This window comes from Capsicum annuum, chromosome 2, assembly GCF_002878395.1.
Source record: "Capsicum annuum cultivar UCD-10X-F1 chromosome 2, UCD10Xv1.1, whole genome shotgun sequence".
In the NCBI taxonomy this organism is placed as follows: Eukaryota; Viridiplantae; Streptophyta; class Magnoliopsida; order Solanales; family Solanaceae; genus Capsicum; species Capsicum annuum.
Window position 1 is genome coordinate 85,664,566 of NC_061112.1, and position 9,315 is coordinate 85,673,880.

The window sequence follows — 9,315 nt, forward strand, 5'->3', positions numbered from 1 at the left end:
TTGATCATTTGACGGATCTTGAATTTGATGGAAAAAATAGAACTTCGAACATGATGAACTAAGTGATTTGAAGAATTGGATATTAACAGATAAACATCCTAAAAAGTCTTATTTACGAAAAGCTTTGAAGACATCAAAGTCTTTCATTAACAGAATATCTGGATAGCTCTGGCTACAATCAAATGCGGAAAAAATGACTTGTGAGGGCAACGCGATCAATGTGAATTGGACAATAACCTAAAGAAATTTTGAAAAAAATTTGGGTAAATTGGAAGAAATTCTATCAACGAACTTCTAAAGGTATTTTGGTAGGTTCAAATTTTGAGTCTTATATGTCTATTAATGCTCTTTGACTTCAAAATAAGAATATTGGACTAGTATTGCTTCAAGCCAAACGTATGTTCTTTAAACACACAGATAAGCAAATATAGACAAGGCAAAATAATAAAACACTTTGGCACATAAACAATTATCGCACGTCCTAGCATATGTGGGACCTTTCAAGCCAAAGGTAAGCCTAGCATTAAATATCGATTGCGATTTCGATAAAATGATTCAAGCTTTAATTAATAACATTACTCGAGTTTGGATTTAGATTTCCAAACTCGGTTTGGTCAAATTTTACTTGGATCAATTTATCATTATCTCTGTACATAATATGAGGATCGTCATTGGGTCGTGAACCCATTTGACATAAGGGTGTTTCCTAAATTCTGGGGATGACACCTTGGGTCAAACCACCTAAGGCTTATGCATGCATGACCTATATTCGAGGGAAGTTCTATCTTAAGTTCTTCTAAGATTTGACTTGCTAGAAACAAGGTTCCTGAGTGGACAACTCGAGTGAGAAGGCTACGCGGCCACACCAAAAAAGATCCGGACAGACCACACATACGTCAACTCTCCTAAACTTTGGAATTTAAAAGAAACTTGCGGGTGCGGGAAACACACCTCACGTGTATGAGTGATAGTGTCAATTTTACCGAATGGAAGAAATGTGAATGGAATGACAGTTTATATAAAATTTAAATAAATAAACACGTAATAATTAGCCACAACAAGTTAGAAAGTTCCATTTTGGTTAGAACCTAGATAATTCTCCAACAGAGTCACCATTTCAGTTTTATCCCTTTCAGATTTTACTTTAGTGAGAAAATGGTTTTGATCTTCTTAAAATTATTTCAAAAAGTTTGAGAAAAATTCGACATAATTTTAGAAAAAATCACAGTCACCACTTGATTTTTTTATAGAAAAATCAAGAAAAAATTAAAACAGTTTCAAAGGTTCAAAAATAGAAAGAAACCTTTAAAACTAGAAAAACTGAGTAAGGATTCAATTAAACTTATAAGAAGGTTTTTAAGGCACTTAGGAGAGTCCGTTTAAAACGGGTTACCAAAAAGAACTAACTTGACTAATTAAAGTGGCTAATTTTTGTAAGGACTTGATTTTATATTCAATATTTAAAAATGATATTTTATTTATTTAAAGGAGAAAATAATTTATTATAATTTTTCGAATTTAGGAGGAAAACGAGTTTTGCTTTTGTAGATGAAGAAGATTATGACACTATTTTCTTATATCATAGAAAAGTTAATTTCATTATGTACAAAGCCTTTGAAAAAATGTTAAGGGAATATCAAATTACAAGTATCTTATTAATAATGGAAAGTTAAACTTTACAAGAAAAGTTAGTTTCTTGAATCTTAAAAAAAGTTACTTTAATCCAAATAGACTATTAGTTATATGAACATAACAAATGCCATTTTGGAATAAAAATACTTAATCCTTAAAAAACTTATTTTAAGGAGAAAATCAAGGGAACCAATCTAATCCGTTTTTAGAAAGTATAAACTAGGTGAAAAAAATTATGAATTAATGAAAGAAAACTAAGATAAAATAAAAAGGACAACATCTTAGGAAATTTACCTAGATTAGTTGATTTACAAGTTAATTAATACAAATAAACAAAGATTAAGTTACAAAAATTAATACAATAATTGAAGTTGGGATTTGGGCCCCTTTTTTTAACCAATTTTCAAATCTGGACAGCATTGGTTTTGGTTCTATTTAAATGAACTTTTCTCAGCCCTCTTTCAGCTGTGTATATCAGCTGTATATCACAGCTCAATTCTTCACATTTTTTGCATAATTGACGTATACGTGACTGAAAATCAGTCATATACGCCCCCTTTGATCCTCCAGCTGAATAATCAACTTCCTTCTTCTCATATATTGCCAAATATCTGTGTATATCTGCTGATTACTATGTATCCCAGCATCTGTCCATGGTATATTGATCTATTTTGTCGATATGGCATGGGTCTTGACTAGATACAAATTGGGTTTAACCCAATGGAATGTGAGGGATGGAAGTCTGAGGGACTCGACGGAGGGGTTCATGCATATAAAAAGGTAAAGAATTATATATCAATTGATTATAAACTAATCAAATCAAAACAATCATTTGTAAACACTCAATATGACAAGGGTGCCTATAAAGTACCTAAATCTTTTGTATTAAGTACTTTCCACTTGCAGCCACCAAATATATAAAATTATTTATTTTTTTTATTTAAAAAAAAAAAGAAGAGAATCGTGTTAGTCAAACAATCAAGACACAGTTGTGGAGAGCCCAAAAATTCAAGTAAACTACAACTTGTGTGTATATATATATATATTACCTGCTTGCAGCTTACCAACAAATCAATCATCATTATCATACTAAAAACATCATAAAACATGGTTTAATTGGTGAGAGTATATTGAATATGTTATTAAACTCATAGCATATATCAAAATAGTAGTACGAGGGAGGGAGGTATACAGATGTACAAAATAAATCTAAGCAAGTGAACATGATTCTCAAATAACAATTACTACATATATTCAGACGAAATAGCATGAATTCGTGTTTTTCTATATATCCTAAAGCTAAATTTTTTCCCTTAGTTCTCGGGAGCAATTTATATTCTTGAGTTAACAAATTACACTGCTCAATCACAATAAAACATTACAAGAACCTCCAATTTTCACCCTTTAACTAAATTGCTAAAAATTTACTCGTACCTCTCGAATTATCAACACAAATTAAACAAAATCATAATTCTAATAACAAAACAGTAACCTAAACATTTTCGATTGGATTCTTTCACTAAATTTCATTATAAATATTTATAAAGTACTTATCAAATATCAATTTATACCATTTAGTTTTCAAATAAAGTGAGGTTGAATACACAGTAAAATCTTAAATTTCTACAGCAACAAATTCGAACATTCTCACTTAGTGAGATTCCAACAACAACAACATAGTGACCATATTACACGAAAAAAAGAAAAGAAAAAAATACTATGATACAAACAGTGATGAAAGTCAAAAGAGAAGGGTTCACCGAAAAAGCAGCGAACTCGACGACGAGCCTTGACGAAGAAACTTTCAACACTAAATTTGGAGTTTAATTTTTGTTGAAATCGAACTCTTCAGTCCGTTTCTTCGAGAATTTTTGGTTATGTAGGATTAGAAGCACGTGCCTCTCGAATTCTCAAATTTTTTCCCAAAAATCCTCCTCCTTTTCTCTCTACATAGGTGAGTATTTATCGAAGAATTTGGGGTTATTTTTGGGGAAAGCAGAGGGTTAAAAAGGGAAAACGAATTGAGATTTGAATTTGAAAAATTGAGATGAGGTTGATGAGCTGTTTTTTGCCAATGTTGTATTGTTGAAGGTTGAAAATTTCGTCTGCTTGTTGAAGTCATTATTGGTGGTTGATGAAATAGTCGTTGTTGATATTGTACAGTGTTATACGAATAGGGGTCGGTTGGTGGATTTTGGTTGGTGTTTTGCGTTGAAATTGTTGCTTTTTTTGGCTGTAGTTATTTTGTAAGGAGAATGGGTTTAAAAAAGGTGTATGGGCCGGGTTAGGTTATAATTTTTTTGGGCCAATGGCTGATAGTGTTGTTGTTAGGTGGATTGGGGTAAAAGAAGGGGAGTGGAGCTGTTGGGCCGAGTGCAAATTTTAGGATGGAGGCCCAATTAATTAAAAAGGAAAAAAGGGGTTGGCAGTCTGGGCTGAAAATTAAAAGGGATGGGCTAGTTTTAGGAGTTAGATTATTCAATAAATAGTCCTAGGTCAGAATTTTAGTCAATTTTGTTTAAATTTTAACCATGTTGAAAACAATTGGCCAATTGCATTGCAATTACGGCCAAGTTGATTTCAATTAAAATCAAATTTAATAAAATTACTAAATTGTATGAATTATCAACTAATTTAAACCCGAGTTTCTTGTTTAGTAAAATCAAACATATATTTTTTCAAATAAATTATTTTTGAGAATAAATTATATTTAAATCAATACTTTGCCCATTTAAATTAATTTCCAAGATAGTTCTCGATTAAAATTCAATTTTCATAAAAATAATTATTTAAGTAACAAAATTATACAATCTCGTAAAATATGAAAATTTATAATCGTTACTCAAAATGACAAAATTACGTACATAAATATTTTGAAATTTTTATTACTATATTATTATTATTACTCAGATAAAGTAAATATTGTAATTTTATTTAAGATGAAAGAAACTCAAAATTAAACTTGATCGTGGAGGAAAAAAATTAGGTGTCAACAAGGGTTTGTGGAGTTGGGCCCAATGGCCTAAGTTTTTTAGTCTTCCCTTCCACCTTTATATGCTAATTATTTTTAGTTTTCTTAGACTTAGTTAAAAATTCTCGCTTAGTAAAATTCCCGCTAAGTCGTCAAACCTTATTTTGCACAAATCTTGAAAACAAAATTTTGTCTTAATTAATTTCTTTTCAAAAATCAACTTTTTCTTTTAAAATTAGTCAAAAGTTGTTTGCAAATAGTCTAGATAACCGCAAGTTAGCGAATACTCTTGGTGTGTTAACAACGTTCCAAGAGTATTAATTGGAAACACTTTCTCAAAATTTCTAAACTTATAAGTTTTTTTCTGTTTTGAATCTTTTTAGTCATATTTTTAGTTTTTCTTGACATTTTCTCAAAAATCAAATGTTGACTCTGTAATTTCTCAAATTATTTTAAAATTTTTCTTAAAGTTTTGAAATGGTTTAAATAGTCGAATCTAAATATTTTCCAACCTTTCGAAATCAAAAAAAGGCAAAACAAAAATGACGACTCTGCTGGGGAACTTTAACTAGGTTCTAACCAAATATTTGAATTAGCTTCTTTGACTAATTATTAAACTGTTTATATGTTTGTATGTTTAAATGCTGGGAAATTTAACTATTGCATTTCATGGCATAATCTCGCATGATTATTATTAAATTGTTTTGGGGTTTTGTGGATGTCTTCGACCCCTGTTGATCAACTCCAAATCAAGTGTTGGGAATACGACGATCTACTGACACGTTAGGCGGTCGAAGGTTGTTTGTATTTTCAAACCCAAGTTGTCCCCTTGGAAACCTTTGTCCAAACACGTTATAGACATCCAGCATAGAGCTAAACCAAAATCCTCTTTTTAGGCATGAACCTAGGAAGACCTAATACCCGAGGGGGTATTAGGCCCATTAGAAAACCTACCCTGTATCTATTGGCCATGAGTCAATTAAAGACGAATCATATTTTTGTGTTGAAGAAATATATCTTATTTAATACAATCCATTATTCTTTGGGAGTAAGGAAAAGGCTTACTTTGCTTGCTTTCTTGTAAGATGACTCAATCATCCATCAATTGAGGGAAAAATTAAAGCGAGCCAAGAAAGAGGTTGATGATTGATCGATTTGGACGATTGCATGATTTCCCAGAATAATGACTTATGAGTATAGAACACAGTTATACAGGAATCACTTCATCATCAACATATGTCGAATATGACATGAAATGGACAAAGCTAAGAAGACGAAGGCCGATCTAGGAGCTACTACCCCCTGCGTGGGACATTGTTCTTTTTCTTATGTTATTCTCCTTTGTCCTAAAGATTGTATCCCTTTTGTGCAAATTTTATAAGAATTTATGCCTTTTATATACTTAAGGAGGTTTTTGGGGATAATGGATTGGTTTTAAAAGGTATCTACTTTCTTCAAATGCATTAGGCCAACCCTTGGCTTAAAAGGGTCACCCAATTAGGATGCGCGTTTATTACAATATGCTTGTGTGATATAATTATTTATGTGCTTATACGTGTTATGTTGATTTGAATCAAAGGCAAATTGCCCAAGTCCCATTTTTCATAGAGCATCTCTAGGAAGAAATGTACCCCACTATACAAAAGTTCGACCAAATATATTCCAAGTTTCCCAAGTCTCTTAGAAAATTCCACAGTCATTCTTAAAACTTTAAAATGCTCGCTACCATTTTAGAAAAGTTGACTATAGAATTAAAAGAAACCATTATAGGTTCAAACTATGTAGGGCCTGATTTCTCCTCCATGAGATACGTTGGTAGCCTTTTGGCCCAACCCCTATCTTCAGAAACTCTGTTGTCCTCCACTTTCTTGAAAGAAGAAATAAGGTTAGAAATACGAAGAATTGAACCTTCCTGATAAAATTCACTTATCCATATCATTGAGCAAAATCATGTTCATTGAAATTCTCGAGTCATTATTACTCGATGGATCAATTGGCATGAGATGAGAAATAACTTTATGTGTTTACTTCCTACCTTATCATCTTGATTTTCTTATTAGTAATGAAATCTAACACATCAGCCTTTGAGTTGCTTTTACTTTGTAGGTAATAGAAACTACTCTATGTTGGCATAAAATGACCCTACTTCATTAGATCAAAGTGAATAAAGATTCCTCTCTTGAATATAGCTTTTTTACAGGAAATAAAAAATGATTAGTAGTAAGGTTGAACTCTACCAGTCATTTTTTCAAAACCTATAAGTGATGGTCTAGAGGATGGAATAGGGAAAAATGTTGTGCTACCATGGAAGACTTTTTTAAGACAGCTGGAATCATGGAAGATGAATTGGAGGAAACATTGTTGAATTGAACCTCTACTCCACTCGTGACTTGTCGCTCGTTGGGTAACTATAATTTAAAACCTGCTGATGTCATATCATTTCAAGGGCCAAATAAACAAAGCGAGATGAATGGAGATGAATAGAAGACCATGATGAGGAGCGGTTAGTGAAAGATATAGAAGAATTTGAAAATAGAGAGAAATGTAAACGTGGAAAAAAACTAAAATAGTCAACCTGGGAGACCGCGATGAAATCAAAGAGACGGGTATTAGTGTTTACTTAGCAGAAACACAAATAAGGGAACTTATTCGCTTTCTACGGGAGTGCATTGACTTATTTTCTTGGTCCTACAATGATGTGTCAGGATTTAGCACCAACATCGTATCACACAAGTTATCAATTAATCCCAAGTTTAACCAGTTAAGCAAAAAATTTAGAAATTCAAGTCGGGCCTAAGTTTGAAGATCAAGAAAGAAGTGACGAACCAAAGGTTGTAGAGGTCACAAGACATCTGACATGGCTAGATAATATAGTTCCAGTTCCGTTCCAAAAAAGGATGGCAAGATCAAAAATTATGTTGACTACAGAGATTTGTATAGAGCAAGTCCTAAAGATAATTTTTTGTTACCCAACATCCACATCCTCATCAACAATTGTGAAGCATGAAATGCAGTTTTTCATGGATTATTTTGTTGGGTATCATAAGATATTAATGGATGAGAGATATACAAAAAAGACGACTTTTATTACCCCTGGGGAGTTTATCATTATCGGGTAATGCCATTTGGTCTTAAGAATGCTGGTGCAACATACATAAGGGCTATGACTACGATCTTTCATGATATGATACATGGAGAGATTAAGGTATACATGGATGATGTAATCATCAAATCTCGCAAGAGTTTGGATCATCTGATACACCTAGAAAAGTTATTCAACTGGTTGAGAATGTACAACTTGAAATTGAATCCTGCAAAGTATGCTTTTGGTGTGCCAGCTAAAAAATTACTAGGGTTCATAGTCAGTAGAAGGGGCATCGAGCTAGACCCATCCAAAATTAAGATAATTTAGGACTGACCGCTGTGAAGGACTAAGAAAGAGGTTATGAGTTTCTTGGGTTATTTGAATTACATTAGCAGGTTCATTGCCCAATCAACAGTCCTATATGATGCAATTCTCAAGATGTTGAAGAAAGATGCATTGAATGATTGGACAGAAGAATGTAATAAAGCTTTTGACAGAATCAAGAAATATTTATCGCTCTGCTTGTTTTGGTTCCACCAAGGGAAAAAAGTCCATTGTTTATTTACCTGATAGTCTCATAAAATGCTTTCGGGTGTGGCCTCGGGAAACATGATGAGACTGGTAAGAAAGAGAAAGTAATCTACTACTTTAGTAAAAAGTTTACGCCCTATGAGGCTCACTACACTCTTGTAGAAAGGATGTATTGTGCTTTGACTTGGGCCATACCAAAGTTGAGGAATTATCTATCCTTGTACATATTTCAAGAATGGATCTATTGAAGTATATATTTCCAAAATCCATGCCCACAGGAAAGTTAGCTAAGTGGCAAATATTGCTGAGTGAGTTCGATATTATGTATGCAACTCAAAAGCCAATCAAAGGGCAAACCTTAGCAGATCATTTAACTGAGAATCCGATTGATGATGAGTAAAATACATTTCGAACTTACTTCCTAGATGAGGAGATTTTATTCGTGAGAGAGGACATTGCAGAGATCTACCCCGGATGGAGATTGTTCTTTGATGGAGCGGTCAACTGAATATGAGGCTTGCATTCTAGACCTCAAGTTAGCACTTGATATGGGTGTTCGTGAATTGATAGTCATCAGAGACTTAGATTTGCTGATTCACCAAGTATAGGGGGAATGGGTGGTAAATAATTTTAAGATCACTTATTATGTAGAGCTGGTGCAGTATTTGTGTGGAAGATTCAAGAAAGTTGATTTCAGACATATCCCGAGGATACAAAATGACTTTGCTAATGCTTTGGCTACTATATCCTCCATAATTCATCACCCAGAACAGAGTTACATTGATCCTTTAGAAATAAACTTGAAGGAACAACCTGAATATTATGCGCAGTCGAAAAGGAGCCTGATGAAAAATCATGGTACTATGATATTAAAAGGTATTTAGAATCTGGAATATATCCTGAAGAGGCCATCAACAAAAAGAAAAAGACAATCTGACATTTAGCAAAGAATTATTTTCCAAGTGGGGAAATCCTTTTTAGGAGGACTCCAAACTTAGGATTCTTAAGATGTGTCGATGCCGCAGAAGCCATGAAATTAATAAAGAAAGTACATGCTGGAATCTGTGGGTCCCACGTGAATGGATTTACCCTTGCT

General features: G+C 32.9%; 1 long non-coding RNA gene across 1 annotated transcript; it reads right to left on the bottom strand.

The window, feature by feature from the left end:
• Positions 1–1,892: 1,892 nt before the first annotated feature.
• LOC107858650 lies at positions 1,893–3,863 on the bottom strand. Its single transcript, XR_001671169.2, has 2 exons — positions 3,393–3,863; positions 1,893–2,374 (listed from the first exon to the last, which is right to left on the bottom strand). It is a non-coding gene; the product is annotated as an uncharacterized LOC107858650 (long non-coding RNA).
• Between the last annotated feature and the right edge of the window lie 5,452 nt (positions 3,864–9,315).